A 17,631-nucleotide genomic window follows, 5' to 3' on the forward strand; every position below is an offset into this window, starting at 1 on the left:
GCGGGCGTGCCATGAGCGCGGAAAGCAGCTACATCCTCCTGAATTGACCCCGGGGTGGGGCCCAGCCGGTTCATGTAGGTGGCGCCCAGCAGGTTCGCGCGGGCGGTGCAGCGGCACAGCCAGTGGGAGAAGTCCCCGGAAGGCAGTGACAGGTCTTGGAGCGGGGAGAGCAGCGTCCCATGCGGGGAGCCGTCCCGCCGGGATTTTGGCGGGCTCAGGCGTGGCGTGAGCAGGGAGAGCAACTACATCCTCCTGAATTGACCCCGGGGGGGAGCCCAGCCGGTTCGTGTGGGCGGCGCCCAGCAGGTTCGCGCGGGTGGCGTGGAGGCGCAGCCGGTGGGAGAAGTCCCTGGGAGGCAGTGGCTGGTCTTGGAGCGGGGAGAGCAGCGTCCCAGCGGGACGTGGGGAGCTGTTCCGCTCTCCTGAGCTGACCCGGGGGGGGAACCAGCCGGTTTTCGAGGGCGGTGCGCGACGCGGCTGGCGGGACGGGGAGTCCCCAGGAGGCAGCGACTGATTTTGGAGTCGGGAGTGCACTGCCCAGTAGGGGAGCCTTAACCTTGGGGGTGGGTCTGACAGCGGAGGATCTGACCGTGACTCAAGCGGGCCAGACCCCCCGGGGGCAATCTCCACACAGCCAGTACATATAGGCGACGCACCCCGTGGAAATCTCAGATATAATAGTCATTCCAAACAAGACAAGCAACTCTGGCTATATTTTGAGGTGCTACTCTCCTAGCTCTCTGATCCCTCCCCCACCCTCCCCAGGCGGCTCCATTAACATCCGAATAGCCTGAGCCAGAGGGAGAACTCTGATAGGGATCTGACTGCATTTTTTTTAGCGGATTTTCTGGAAAAACTAGTTTCCCAGTGATGGCTCGGAGACAGCAGTCCATATCAAACCACATAAAGAAGCAGATCATGACAGCTTCTCCAACCCCCCAAACAAAAGAATCAAAATCCTTCCCAAATGAAGATATAATCCTGGAATTATCAGATACAGAATATAAAAAACTAATTTACAGAATGCTTCAAGACATCACAAATGAAATAAGGCAAACTGCAGAAAAAGCCAAGTAACACACTGATAAAACTGTTGAAGAACTCAAAAAGATTATTCAAGAACATAGTGGAAAAATGAATAAGTTGCAAGAATCCATAGAGAGACAGCATGTAGAAATCCAAAAGATTAACAATAAAATTACAGAATTAGACAACACAAGAGGAAGTCAGAGGAGCAAACTCGAGCAATTAGAATACAGAGTGGGACATCTGGAGGGCCAGGAAATCAACACCAACATAGCTGAAAAAAAATCAGATAAAAGAATTAAAAAAAATGAAGAAACCCTAAGAATCATGTGGGACTCTATCAAGAAGGATAACTTGTGAGTGATTGGAGTCCCAGAACAGGGAGGGGGGACAGAAAACACAGAGAAAATAGTTGAAGAACTCCTGACAAAAAATTTCCCTGACATCATGAAAGACAAAAGGATATCTATCCAAGATGCTCATCAAACCCCATTTAAGATTGATCCAAAAAGAAAAACACCAAGACATATTATCATCAAACTTAACAAAACCAAAGATAAAGAGAAAATTTTAAAAGCAGCCAGGGAGAAAAGAAAGGTTTCCTTCAAGGAAGAACCAAAAAGAATAAGTTCAGACTACTCAGCAGAAACCATGCAGGCAAGAAGGCAATGGGACGACATATACAGAGCACTGAAGGAGAAAAACTGCCAGCCTAGGATCATATATCCAGCAAAACTCTCTCTGAAATATAAAGGCGAAATTAAGATATTTACAGATAAACACAAGTTTAGAGAATTTGCAAAAACCAAACCAAAGCTACAAGAAATGCTAAAGGAGATTGGTCAGAAAACCTATAATATCGGCTACCAGCACAATACAAGGTCACAAAACAGAACATCCTGATATCAACTCAAACAGGGAATTCACAAAAACAAACAAATTAAGATTAATTTTAATAAATAAATAAATAAATATTACACATAACAGGGAATCAGGGAAGTCAATAGGTAAAAGATCACAACAATCAAAAAGAGGGACTAAATACAGGAGGCATTGAACTGCCAGATGGAGAGAGATACAAGGCGATATAGAACGATACAAGTCAGGCTTTTACTTAGAAAAATAGGGGTAAATAATAAGGTAACCACAAAAAGGAATATCAACTCCATAACTCAAGATAAAAGCCAAGAAAAACGTAACGACTCAACTAACATAAAGTCAAACACTATGAAAATGAGGAGCTCACAATTTACTAAGAAAAACGTCCCAGCACAAAAAAGTATGTGGAAAAATGAAATAGCCAACAACACACATGAAAACGCATCAAAATGACAGCACTAAAAACTTATTTATCTGTAATTACGCTGAATGTAAATGGACTAAACACACCAATAAAGAGACAGAGAGTCGGACTGGATAAAGAAACACGATCCATCTGTATGCTGCCTACAAGAGACACACCTTAGACTTAGAGACACAAACAAACTAAAACTCAAAGGATGGAAAAAAATATATCAAGCAAACAATAAGCAAAAAAGAAGAGGAGTAGCAATATTAATTTCTGACAAAATAGACTTTAGACTTAAATCCACCACAAAGGATAAAGAAGGACAATTGATCAGGAAGACATAACCATATTAAATATTTATGCACCCAATGACAGGGCTGCAAGATACATAAATCAAATTTTAACAGAATTGAAAAGTGAGATAGACACCTCCACAATTATAGTAGGAGATTTCAACACACCACTTTCGGAGAAGGACAGGACATCCAGTAAGAAGCTCAACAGAGACACGGAAGACCTACTTACAACAATCAACCAACTTGACCTCATTGACTTATACAGAACTCTCCACCTAACTGCTGCAAAATATACTTTTTTTTCTAGTGCACATGGAACATTCTCTAGAATAGACCACATATTAGGTCATAAAACAAACCTTTGCAGAGTCCAAAACATCGAAATAATACAAAGCATTTTCTCAGACCACAAGGCAGTGAAACTAGAAATCAATAACAGAAAAACTAGGGAAAATAAATCAAATACTTGGAAACTGAACAATACCCTCCTGAAAAAAGACTGGGTTATAGAAGACATTAAGGAGGGAATAAGGAAATTCATAGAATGCAACGAGAATGTAAATACTTCCTATCAAAACCTCTGGGACACAGCAAAAGCAGTGCTCAGAGGCCAATTTATATCGATAAATGCACACATACAAAAAGAAGAAAGAGCCAAAATCAGAGAACTGTCCTGACAACTTGAACAAATAGAAAGTGAGCAACAAAAGAATCCATCAGGCACCAGAAGAAAACAAATAATAAAAATTAGAGCTGAACTAAATGAATTAAAACAGAAAAACAATTGAAAGAATTAACAAAGCCAAAAGCTGGTTCTTTGAAAAAAATTAACAAAATTGATAAACCATTGGCTAGACTGACTAAAGAAATACAGGAAAGGAAACAAATAACCCGAATAAGAAACAAGAAGGACCACATCACAACAGAACCAAATGAAATTAAAAGAATCATTTCAGATTACTATGAAAAATTGTACTCAAACAAATTTGAAAACCTAGAAGAAATGGATGAATTCTTGGAAAAACACTACCTACCTAAACTAACGCATTCAGAAGTAGAACAACTAAATAGACCCATAACAAAAAAAGAGACTGAAACGGTAATAAAAAAACTTCCAACAAAAAAAAGCCCTGGCCTGGACGGCTTCACTGCAGAGTTGTACCAAACTTTCAGAGAAGAGTTAACACCACTACTACTGAAGGTATTTCAAACCATAGAAAATGACGGAATACTACCCAACTCATTCTATGAAGCTACCATCTCCCTGATACCAAAACCAGGTAAAGACATTACAAAAAAAGAAAATTATAGACCTATATCCCTCATGAACATAGATGCAAAAATCCTCAACAAAATTCTAGCCAATAGAATCCAACAACACATCAAAAAAATAATTCACCCTGATCAAGTGGGATTTATACCAGGTATGCAAGGCTGGTTTAATATCAGAAAGACCATTAATGTAATCCATCACATAAATAAAACAAAAGATAAAAACCACATGATCTTATAAATTGATGCAGAAAAGGCATTTGACAAAGTTCAACACCCATTTATGATAAAAACTCTAACCAAAATAGGAATTGAAGGCAAATTCCTCAACATAATAAAGGGCATCTATGCAAAGCCAACAGCCAATATCACTCTAAATGGAGAGAGCCTGAAAGCATTTCCCTTGAGAACGGGAACCAGACAAGGATGCCCTTTATCACCGCTCATATTCAACATCGTACTTGAAGTCCTAGCCAGGGCAATTAGGCTAGACAAAGAAATAAAGGGTATCCGGATTGGCAAGGAGGAAGTAAAGTTATCACTATTTGCAGATGACATGATTATATACACAGAAAACCCTAAGGAATCCTCTAGAAAACTACTGAAACTAATAGAAGAGTTTGGCAGAGTCTCAGGTTATAAGATAAACATACAAAAATCACTTGGATTCCTCTACATCAACAAAAAGAACATTGAAGAGGAAATAAACAAATCAATACCATTCACAGTAGCCCCCAAGAATAAATCTTACAAGGATGTAAAAGACCTATACAAAGAAAACTACAAAGCTCTACTACAAGAAATTCAAAAGGACATACTTAAGTGGAAAAACATACCTTGCTCATGGATAAGAAGACTTAACATAGTAAAAATGTCTATTCTACCAAAAGCCATCTATACATATAACGCACTTCCGATCCAAATTCCAATGTCATATTTTAAGGGGATAGAGAAACAAATCACCAATTTCATATGGAAAGGAAAGAAGCCCCGGATAAGCAAAGCATTACTGAAAAAGAAGAAGACAGTGGGAGGCCTCACTCTACCTGATTTCAGAACCTATTATACAGCCACAGTAATCAAAACAGCCTGGTACTGGTACAACAACAGGCACATAGACCAATGGAACAGAATTGAGAATCCAGATATAAATCCATCCACATATGAGCAGCTGATATGTGACAAAGGACCAGTGTCAGTTAATTGGGGAAAAGATAGTCTTTTTAACAAATGGTGCTGGCATAACTGGATATCCATTTGCAAAAAAATGAAACAGGACCCATATCTCACACCATGCACAAAAACTAACTCCAAGTGGATCAAAGACCTAAACATAAAGACTAAAACGATAAAGAGCATGGAAGAAAAAATAGGGACAACCTTAGGAGCCCTAATACAAGGCATAAACAGAATACAAAACATTACCAAAAATGATGAAGAGAAACCAGATAACTGGGAGCTCCTAAAAATCAAACACCTATGCTCATCTAAAGACTTCACCAAAAGAGTCAAAAGACCACCTACAGACTGGGAAAGAATTTTCAGCTATGATATCTCAGACCAGTGCCTGATCTCTAAAATCTACATGATCCTGTCAAAACTCAACCACAAAAAGACAAACAACCCAATCAAGAAGTGGGCAAAGGATATGAACACACATTTCTCTAAAGAAGATATTCAGGCAGCCAACAGATAAGTGAGAAAATGCTCCCGATCATTAGCCATTAGAGAAATGTAAATTAAAACTACGATGAGATTCCATCTCACACCAACTAGGCTGGCATTAATTCAAAAAACACAAAATAATAAATGTTGGAGAGGCTGTGGAGAGATTGGAACTCTTATACACTGCTGGTGGGAATGTCAAATGGTACAACCACTTTGGAAATCTATCTGGCGTTATCTTAAACAGTTAGAAATAGAACTACCATACAACCCAGAAATCCCATTCCTCGGAATATACCCTAGAGAAATAAGAGCCTTCACACAAACAGATATATGCACACCCATGTTTATTGCAGCTCTGTTTACAATAGCAAAAAGCTGGAAGCAACCAAGGTGTCCATCAACGGATGAATGGGTAAATAAATTGTGGTATATTCACACAATGGAATACTACACATCGATAAAGAACAGTGACGAATCTGTGAAACATTTCGTAACATGGAGGGACCTGGAAGGCATTATGCTGAGTGAAATGAGTCAGAGGCAAAAGGACAAATATTGTATAAGACCACTATTATAAGATCTTGAGAAATAATATAAACTGAGAAGAACACATACTTTCGTGGTTTTGAGGGGGGGAGGGAGGGAGGGAGGGAGAGGGTTTTTTACTGATTAATTAGCTGAAAAGAACTGCTTTAGGTGAAGGGAAGGACAACACTCAATACATGGAAGGTCAGCTCAACTGGACTGGACTGGACCAAAAGCAAAGAAGTTTCCAGGATAAAATGAATACTTCAAAGGTCAGCGGAGCAAGGTCGGGGGTTTGGGAACCATGGTTTAAGGGGACTTCTAAGTCAATTGGCAAAATAATTCTATTATGAAAACATTCTGCATCCCACTTTGAAATGTGGCATCTGGGGTCTTAAAAGCTAACAAGCTGCCATCTAAGATGCATCGATTGGTCTCAACCCACCTGGAGCAAAGGAGAATGAAGAACACCAAGGTCACATGACAACTAAGAGCCCAAGAGACAGAGAGGGCCACATGAACCAGAGACCTACATCATCCTGAGACCAGAAGAACGAGTTGGTGCCCGGCCACAATCGATGACTGCCCTCACAGGGAGCACAATAGAGAACCCCTGAGGGAGCAGGAGATCAGTAGGATGCAGACCCCAAATTCTCATAAAAAGACCATACATAATGGTCTGGATGTGACTAGCGGAATCCCGGTGGTCATGATCCCCAAACCTTCTGTTGGCACAGGATGGGAACCATCCCCAAAGACAATTCATCAGACATGAAAGGGACTGGACAGTGGGTGGGAGAGAGATGCTGATGAAGAGTGAGCTAATTATATCAGGTGGACACTTGAGACTGTGTTGGCATCTCCTGTCTGGAGGGGGGATGGGAGGATAGAGAGAGTTGGAGGCTGCCAAAGTTTTCACGAAAGGAGAGACTGGAAGGGCTGACTCATTAGAGGGAGAGCAAGTGGAAGTAAGGAGTAACACGTACATTAACTTATATGTGACAGACTGACTTGATTTGTAAACGTTCACTTGAAGCTCAATAAAAGTTAATAAAAAATAATATGTAACAGACTGACTTGATTTGTAAACGTTCACTTGAAGCTCAATAAAAGTTAATAAAAAATATATATATATATATATAATTCGCCATGACTAAGTGGGATTCATACCAGGTATACAGGGTTGGTTCAACATTAGAAAAACAATCAATATAATCTATCACATAAATAAAACAAAAGACAAGAACCACAGGATCTTATCAATTGATTCAGAAAAGGCATTTGACAAAGGCCAACACACATTCATTGTAAAAACTTTCAGCAAAATAGGAATAGAAGGAAAATTCCTCAACATTATAAAGGGCATTTACACAAAGCCAACATCCAACATCATACTAAAGGAAGAGAGCCTGAAAGCATTCCCCTTCAAAACAGGAATCAGACAAGGACACCCTTTATCACCACACTTTTTCAGCATTATGCTGGAAGTCCTAGCCAGAGTAAGTAGGCTAGATAAAGAAAAAAGGCATCCAAATTGGCAAAGAAAAGTATCTCTGTTTGCAGATGACATGATCTTATACACGGAAAAAACATAAAGAATCCTCAAGAAAACTACTGGAACTAACAGAAATGTTCAGTGGAAAATCAGGATACAAGCTAAACATACATAAATCACTTGCATTCTTCTACACCAACAAAGAGGGCATTGAAGAGGAAATCACCAAATCAATACGATTTACAATAGCCCATAAGAAGATAAAATACTTAGGAATAAATCGAACTGGAGATTTAAAATACCTATACAAAGAAAACTATAAGAGTATGGCAAGAAACCAAAAGAGACATACATAAGTGGAAAAACATACCTTGCTTGTGGATAGGAAGACTCAACATTGTAAAAATGTCTATTCCGCCCAAAGCGATCTATAGATACAGTGAAATCCTATCCAAATGCAAGCAACAATTTTTAATGAGATGGAGAACAAATCACCAACTTCATATGGAAGAGAAAGAGGCCCCGTATAAGTAAAGCATTACTGAAAAAGAACAAAGTGGGAGGCCTCACACTGCCTGATCTTAGAGCATATTATACCGCCAGAGTAGTCAAAAGAACCTGGTACTGGTACAACAGGTACATAGACCAGTGGAACAGAATTGAGAATCCAGACATAAAACCATCCACATATGAGCCCAATGGTCCAAAATCTGTTAAATGAGAAAAAGACAGTGTCTTTAAAAAATGGTGCTGGCATAACTGCATATCCATCTGCAAAAAAAATGAAAAAAGACCCATACCTCACACCATGAAAAAAAACCAACTCAAAATGGATCAAACACCTAAAAATAAAATCTTAAACAATAAAAATCACAAAAGAAAAAATACGGACAACACAGTTGTTGTTCCTAGGTGTCGTCGAGTCAGTTCTGACTCATAGCAACCCTATGCACAACAGAAGGAAGCACTGCCTGGTCCTGAGCCATTGTTACATTCGTTGTTATGTTTGAGCTCATCGTTGCAGCCACTGTGTCAATTCACCTCGTTGAGGGTCTTCCTCTTTCTGCTGACCTTGTACTCTGCCAGGCATGATGTCCTTCTCCAGGGAATGATCCCTCCTGACAACATGTCCAAAGTATGTAAGATGCAGTCTCGCCACCCTTGCTTCTAAGGAGCATTCTGGTTGTACTTCTTCTAACACAATTTGTTCATTCTTTTGGCAGTCCATGGTATGTTTAATATTATTCACCAACACCATAATTCAAAGGCATCAATTCTTTTTCGGTCTTCCTTATTCATTGTTCAGCTTTCACACTCATTTATGATGCGATTGAAAATACCATTCTTTAGGTCAGGCACACCTTACTCTTCAAGGTGACATCTTTGCTCTTCAACACTTTAAAGACATCCTTTGCAGCAGATTTGCCCAATGCAATGCATCCTTTGATTTCTTGACTGCTGCTTCCATGGCTGTTGATTGTGGATCCAAGTAAAATGAAATCCTTGACAACTTCAATCTTTTCTCCGTTTATCATGATGTTGCTCATTAGTCCAGTTGTGAGGGTTTTTGTTTTCTTTATGTTGAGGTGTAATCCATACTGAAGGCTGTGGTCTTTGATCTTCATTAGTAAGTGCTTCAAGTCCTCTTCACTTTCAGCAAGCAAGGCTGTGTCATCTGCATAAAGCAGATTGTTACTGATTCTTCCTCCAGTACTAATGACCTGTTCTCCTTCATATAGTCCAGCTTCTCCAATTATTTGCTCAGCGTAAAGATTGAATAGGTATGGTGAAAGAATACAACCCTGATGGGCAACTTTCCTGACTTTAAACCAATCAGTATCCCCTTGTTCTGTCCGAACAACTGCCTCTTGATCCATGTAAAGGTTCCTCATGAGCACACTTAAATGTTCTGGAATTCCCATTCATTGTAATGTTATCCATAATTTGTTACGATCCACACAGTCGAATGTGTTCGCATAGTCAATAAAACACAGGTAAACATCCTTCTGGTATTCTCTGCTTTCAGCCAGGATCCATCTGACATCAGCAATGATATCCCTGGTTTCACATCCTCTACTGAAACCAGCCTAAATTTCTTGCAGTTTTCTGTCAATATACTGCTGCAGCCATTTTTGAATGATCTTCAGCAGAATTTTGCTTGCTTGTGATATTAGTGATATTGTTCTCTAATTTCCACATTTGGTCGGATCACCTTTCTTGGGAATAGGCATAAATATAGATCTCTTCCAGTCAGTTGGCCAGGAAGCTGTCTTCCATATTTCTTGGCATAGACAAGTGAACACCTCTAGAGCTCATCTGTTTCTTGAAACATCTCAATTGATATTCCATCAATTCCTGGAGCCTTGTTTTTCACCAATGCCTTCAGAGAAGCTTGGACTTCTTCATTCAGTGCCATTGGTTATTGATCATATGCCATCTCTTGAAATAGTTGAACATCGACTAAATCTTTTTGGTATAATGAGTCTGTGTATTTCTTCCATCTTCTTTTGATGGTTCCTGCATGGTTTAATATTTTCCGCATAGAATCCTTCACTTTTTCAACTCGAGGCTTGAATTTTTTCTTCAGTTCTTTGAGCTTGAGAAACACCAAGCGTGTTCTTCCCTTGTGGTTTTCCATCTCCAGCTCTTTGCATATTTCATCATAATACTTTACTTTGTCTTCTCAAGACGCCCTTTGAAATCTTCTGTTCAGTTCTTTTCCTTCATCAATTCTTCCTTTTGCTTTAGTTGCTCAATGTTCGAGAGCAAGTTTCAGAATGTCCTCTGACATAATCCTGGTCTTTTCTTTCTTTCCTTTCTTTTCAATGACCTCTTGCTTTCTTCACAGATGATGTCCTTGATGTCATTCCACAACTCATCTGGTCTTCGGTTACTAGCGTTCAATGCATCAAATCTATTTTTCAGATGGTCTCTAAATTCAGCTGGGATGTACTCAAGGTCATGTTTTGGCTCTTGTGGACTTGTTCTGATTTTCTGCATTTTCAGCTTGAACTTGCATATGAGTAATTGATGGTCTGATCCACAGTCAGCCCCTGGCCTTGTTCTGACTGATGATATTGAGCTTTTCCATTGCCTCTTTCCACAGATGTAGTCAATTTGATTACTGTGTGTTCCATCTGGTGAGGTATAGGCACCATTTATGTTGGTGAAAGAAGGTATTTGCAATGAAGAAGTCATTGGTCTTGCAATATTCTATCATTCTGTCTCTGGCATTGTTTCTATCACCAAGGCCGTATTTTCCAACTACTGATCCTTCTTCTTTGTTTCCAACTTATGCTTTCCAATGGCCAGTAAATATCAATGAATCTTGATAGCATGTTTGATCAATTTCAGACTGCACCCACTGATAAAAATCTTATTTTTCTTCATCTTTGGCCCTAGTGGTTGGTGCATAAATTTGAATAACAGTCATATTAACTGGTAGGCATATGGATATCATCCTATCACTGACAGCGTTGTACTTCAGGATCAATCTTGAAAAGTTCTTTTTGATGATGAATGCAACACCATTCCTCTTCAAGCTGTCATTCCCAGCGTATAGACTACATGATTGCCCTATTCAAAATGGCCTGTAGCAGTCCATTTCAGCTCACTGCTGGCTAGGATATTGATGTTTATGTGTTCCATTTCATTTTTGATGATTTCCAATTATCTTAGATTCTTACCTCATACATTCCAAGTTCCGATTATTAATGGATGTTTGCTGCTGTTTCTTCTCATTTTGAGTCTTGCCACATCAGCAAATGAAGGTCCCAAAAGCCTTACTCCATCCACATCATTAAGGTCGACTCTACTTTGAGGAGGCAGCTCTTGCCCAGTCATCTTTTGAGTGCCTTCCAACCTTAGGGGCTCATCTTCCAGCACTATATCAGACACTATTTTACTGCTATTCATAAGGTTTTCACTGGCTAATGCTTTTCAGAAGTAAACTGTCAGATCCTTCTTCCCAGTTTGCCCTAATATGTGGCATAAACTGTGTACAAAACATTACTAGAAATGTACAAACACCAGAAGAGAAATTAGATGACTGGGAGCTCCTTTAAAAGTCAAACTCTTATGCTCATCCAAAGACTTCACCAAAAGGGTAAAAATATTACCTACATTTTGGGAAAAATTTTCAGCTATGACATTTCTGAACAGCAGCTGATCTCTAAAATCTACATGTTATTGCAAAAATTCAACAACAAAAAGACAAATAACCCAATTAAAAAAAGGGCCAAAGAATAAGTACAGGCACATCACTAAAGAAGACATTCAGGTAGCTAACAGACACATGAGGATATGGTCACGATCATTAGCCATGAGAAAAATGCAAATCAAAAGTACAATGAGAGTCTATCTCACTCCAACAAGGCTGGTATTAATCCAGAAAACACAAAATAGTAAATGTTGGAGCAGTTGTGGAGAAACTGGAACACTTACACACTGCTGGTGGGAACGTAAAATGGTACAACCACTTCGGAAATTGATTTGGCGCTTTCTTAAAAGCTAGAAATAGAACTACCATACTATCCAGCAATCCCACTCCTCAGAATATATCCCAGAGAAATAAGAGCTTTTACACGAAGAAGTACATGTGCGCCCATGTTTATTGCAACACTGTTTATAATAGCAAAAAATGGAAGCAGCCAAAGTGCTCATCAAAGGATGAATGGATAAAAAAATTATGGTATATTTACACGATGGAATACTAGGCATCGATAAAGAACAGCAATGAATCTGTGAAACATCTCATAACATGGAGGAATCTGGAAGGCATTATGCTGCGTGAAATTAGTCAGTTGAAAAAAGGACAAATGTTGTATGAGACCACTATTATAAGAACTCAGGAAACAGTTTAAACAGAGAAGAAAATATTCTTTGATGGTTATTATGATACGGGGGAGGGAGGAAGGCAGGGAGATGGGGTTTCACTAATTAGATAGTACATAAGAACTAATTTAAGTGAAAGGAAAGACAACACACAATACAGGAGAGGTCAGCAAAACTGGACTAAAGCAAAAGTAAAGAAGTTTCCTGAACAAACCTAATGCTTCCAAGGCCAGTATAACAGAGGCAGGGGCTTGGGAACAATGGTTTCAGGGAACATCAAGTTCAACTGGCACAATAAAATCTATTAATAAAACTTTCTGCATACCACTTTGGAGAGTGGCTTCTGGTGTCTTAAATGCTAGCAAGCAGCCACCTAAGATGTGTCATTTGCTCTCAGCCCACATGGAGCACAGGAGAATGAAGAACACCAAAGACACAAGGTAATGATGAGCCCAGGAGACAGATAAGGCCACATCAATCACAGACTTCATCAGCCTGAGACCAGAAGAACTAGACGACGCCTGGCTACAACTGATGACTGCTGTGACAGGAAACACAACAGAGAATCCCTGAAGGAGCAGGAAAACAGTGGGATGCAGACCTCAAATTCTCATTAAAAGACCAGACTTAATGGTCTGACTGAGACTAGAAGGACTCTGGAAGTCATGGTCCCCAGGCCTTCTGTTAGCCCAAGACCAGAATCATTCCCAAAGCCAACTCTTCAGACAGGGATTGGACTGGACTATAAGACAGAAAATGATACTGGTGAGGAGTAAGTCTCTTGGATGAAGTAGACACGAGAGACTATGTGGACATCTCCTGTCTGGAGGGGAGAGGTGAAAGCCAAGGGGGACAGAAGCTGGCTGAACGCACATGGAAATAGAAGGTGGAGAGAAGGAGTGTGTTGTTTCATTAGGGGGAGAACAACTAGAAGTATACAGCAAGGTGTATATAAATTTTTGTATGAGACTGACTTGATTTGTAAACTTTCACTTAAAGCACAATAAAAATAATTTAAAAAAATACTGCTCAGCAATGAGAATGAATGATCTACTGCCAGCTGCAATAACACGGAAAAATTTCACAAATATTGCTGAGCAGAAGAAACAGCAGTGTAAAAACTGTAAGATTTCACTTCTAAATAGCTCAAAAACATATAAAACGAATCTATTATATTGGAAGGCAATTTGTTGTGGGGCCTGTGGACAGTCTCCAAAAAGCTGATAATGTTCTGTTTTTGGTCTGTATTCTGGCTGCAGGGATGTTTTCATTTCTAAAATTTCATTTGCTGTACAATTTATTACTTGAGACTTTTCTATTTAGCTATTGTACCTCAGAAAGTATGTCACAGTCTACTCACTATGAGATAATAAGAAACAGAACATCTATTATTTTTTAAATGTCCAGCAATTTATTGTACACTATAAGTTTTCACAGGATGTTTGTAAATTAATCAATCATACAGCTTTCATAGATTATTTCACTAAATATCTTTTATGTTATTAAAAATGTGCTGCCCTGATAAGAACAGCGACGTCCTTATAAACCCCCAGTCTCCCTCTGCTAGCCTTGTTTGCAGCACCGTGGAGCCTGAGTGGCTCTGGTTGTCTTTGGGGCCAGTTTCATGCATTGAACTTCTTCTTGCATAATAGCTATGCTTCAGTGTCAGACAACTATTTTGCGAAGTAAGAAGTTTATAGGTGAACAGTTCCTTACATAGTAGTATACTAAGGACACTGGTGACACCAGGGAAGCTGTTTAGATACAGATTTAAATTCCAGTAAAATCTTTTTTTTTTTTTCTTGAAGAATTGTTTGTACACCAAATGGTCATTATCATAGGATAGATTAAATAAATCAACGTACATGAATAAAAATAAATACAATATTATTCATAATACTTCTCTGAATATAAAGTGTATTTATACTGAAGTCATTTTTCCTTAAAATTTTTAAATCTGGTCGGTTATAAAACAAAACATGATTACCCCTAGGTAGTGAGATTTTGGTTAGCTTTTTCCCCTTTAAGCAACTGTTTAGCTTTTGCATGTGGCTAAAGAGAGAGTGTGTGTGTGCACGTGTGTAAGGGCATGTGTGGTGTGAGAATGTGTGCATGTTTTAGAGTATATTATGAAATTAAAGGACAATGGTTATATAGGGAGTGGTGAGCCAGAAGTAATGAATCATGGTTGCCTAGAAATCATTTAAGTTTTTTTTTTTTTTTAATCAGTATAATCTTGGAAAACAAAGTAGATGGGAAGATAAGAATATTAGGAAATAAGTGTGGGCTGTATTCAATGCTTGAACTATTCACTTAAATAAGCTTCTCTATTACAGGGTCTAACTACAAAATTACAGTAATTTTCTTGAGGATCCTTTAGGGTTTTCTGTGTGTAGGCTCACATCATCTGCAAATAGAGATACTTTTACTTCTTCCTTACCAATCTGGATGGCCTTTATTTCTTTTTCTAGCCTAATTGCTCTGGCTAGGACCTCCAGCTGAATAAGAGTGGTGATAAAGGGCATCCTTGTCTGGCTCCCGTTCTCAAGAGGAATGTTTTCAGACCCTCTCCGCTTAGGATGATGTTGGCTGTTGGCTTTGTATAAATGCATTTATTACGTTGAGGTATTTTCCTTCTATTCTTATTTTGCTGAGAGTATTTATCACGAATAGGTGTTGGACTTTGTCAAATGCCTTTTCTGAATCAGTTGATCAGATCGTGTGGTTCCTATCTTTGGTTTTATTTACATGATAGATTACATTGTTTGTTTATCTAATGTTGAACCATCCCTGCATATCCGGTGTGAATTCAACTTAGTTCTGGCGAATGATTTTTTGTTTTGGTACATTGTTGAATTCTATTGGCTTCAATTTCTTTGAGGATTTTTGCATCTAAGTTCGTGAGGGATTTAGGTATGCAATTTTCTCTTTTTTGTTGTCTTTACCTGGTTTTGATATCAAGGATTTGCTGGCTTCATAGAATGACTTTGGGAGTATTCCATCCTTTTCTATGCTCTGAAATGCCTTTAGTAGTGGTGTTAACTCTTCTCTGAAAGTTTGGTAGAGCTCTGCAGTGAAGCCGCCTGGGCCAGGCCTTTTTTTTTGTTGTTGGGAGTTTTTAAATTACCTTTTCAATTTCTTCTTTTATTATGGGTTTATTTAGTTGTTCTACCCCTATTTGTGTTAGTTTAAGTAGGTAGTGTGTTTCTAGAAATTCACTCATTTCTTCTAGGTTTTCAAATTAGAATACAATTTTTCATAGTAATCTGATATGATTCTTTTTTAATTTCAGTTGAGTCTGTTGCAATATCACCCATCTCATTTCTTATTTGGGTTATTTGTTTCCTCTCCTGTTTTTCTTTTGTTTGGCCAATGGTTTATCAATTTTGTCAAAGACCCAGCTTTTGGTCTTATTAACTCTTTCAATTGTTTTTCTGTTGTCTATTTCATTTAATTCTGCTCTAAATTTTATTATTTCCTTTCTTCGGGGAAACCCTGGTGGCATAGTGGTTAAGTACACGGCTGCTAACCAAGAGGTTGGCAGTTCAAACCTGCCAGGCGCTCCTTGGAAACTCTACGGGGCAGTTCTACTCTGTCCTCTAGGGTTACTATGAGTCAGAATCGACTTGATGGCAGTGGGTTTGGTTTTTGGTTTTGGCTTTCTTCTGGTGCCTGAGGGTTTCTTTTGTTGCTCTCTTTCTATCTGTTCAACTGGTAGGGGCAATTCTTTGATTTTGGACCTTTTTTCTTTTTTTGGATGTGTGCATTTATTGCTATAAATTGACCTCTGAGCACTGCTTTTGCGGTGTCCCAGAGGTTCTGATTGGAAGCATTCCAATCTCATTGGATTCTACGAATTTCTTTATTCCATCCTTAATTTCTTCTTTAACCCAGTCATCGTTGAATAGGGTGTTGTTCAGTTTCCAAGTGTTTGATTTCTTTCCCCTGCCTTTTCTGTTACTGATTTCTACTTTTATGGCTTTATGGCCAGAGAAGATGCTTTGTAATATTTCAACATCTTGGATCCTGTTAACGCTACCTAATATGCAGTCTCTTCTAGAGAATGCTCTAGGTGCATTGGAAAAGAAAGTATATTTGTCTGCTGTTGGGTGGAGTGTTCTGTGTATGTCTGTGAAGTCAAGTTGGTTGATTGTGGCATTTAAAACTGTGCCTTTATTGGAAACCCTGGTAGCACAGTGGTTAAGAGCTATGGCTGCTAATCAAAAAGGTCAGCAGTTCAAATCCACCAGGCACTCCTTGGAAAAAGTATGGGGCAGTCTACTCTGTCCTATAGGGTCACTATGAGTTGGAATCAACTTGACAGCAATGGGTTCGTTTTTTTTTTGTGTGTGTGTGTGTTGTTGTTGTTGTTTCTTTATTGAGCTTCTTTCTGAATGTCCTGTCCTTAATTGAAAGTGGTGTGTTGAAGTCTCCTACTATTATTGTGGGGCTATCTCACTTTTCAATTCTCTTAGAGTTTCTTTTATGTATCTTTAAGCCCTGCCATTGGGTGCATATTTAATATGGTTATATCCTCCTTGTATTATTGTCCCTTTAATCATTATGTAGTGTCCCTCCTTATCCTTTCTGATGGATATAACTGTAAAGTCTATTTTGTCAGAAATTAATAATGCCACTCCTACTTTTTTTGATTGTTGTTTGATATCTTTTTTTCCATCCTTTGAGTTTTAGTTGTTTGTGCATTTTAGTCTAAGTTGTATCTCTTACAGGCAGCATATAGATGGGTCATTTATTTTAATCCTCTCTACCACTCTCTGTCTCTTTATTGGTGCATTTAGTCCATTGACGTTTGGAGTAATTATGGACAGGTATGTCATTTTGTTGTCTTTTTTTGTGTTTTGTTGACAGTTTCTTTTATCCACTTATTTTTTTGTGCTGAGTAGTTTATGTTTATGTATTGTCTTTTCTTCTTTTTCATTGTGGTTGATTTTGTTTTTGCTGATTCTTTATGTATTTCTTTCCTTTTTTTTTTTTCTTTTTTTAATGTGTAGGATTGTTAGTCTCCTTTCTGGTTACCATAATATCTATCCCTATTTTTCTAAGTTTAAACCTAACTTTTATTTCTTTATATCACCCTGACATTCTCTCCATAGGAAAGATCTATGGCTACATTTTTAGTCTCTCTTTATTGTTTTAATGTTGTCATCTTTTATGTAATGACATCGCTGATTACCTGTTTTGAGCATTTTTTTATCTTGGTTTATTTT

Source organism: Elephas maximus, chromosome 20 (genome assembly GCF_024166365.1).
Source record: "Elephas maximus indicus isolate mEleMax1 chromosome 20, mEleMax1 primary haplotype, whole genome shotgun sequence".
Classification (NCBI taxonomy): domain Eukaryota; kingdom Metazoa; phylum Chordata; class Mammalia; order Proboscidea; family Elephantidae; genus Elephas; species Elephas maximus.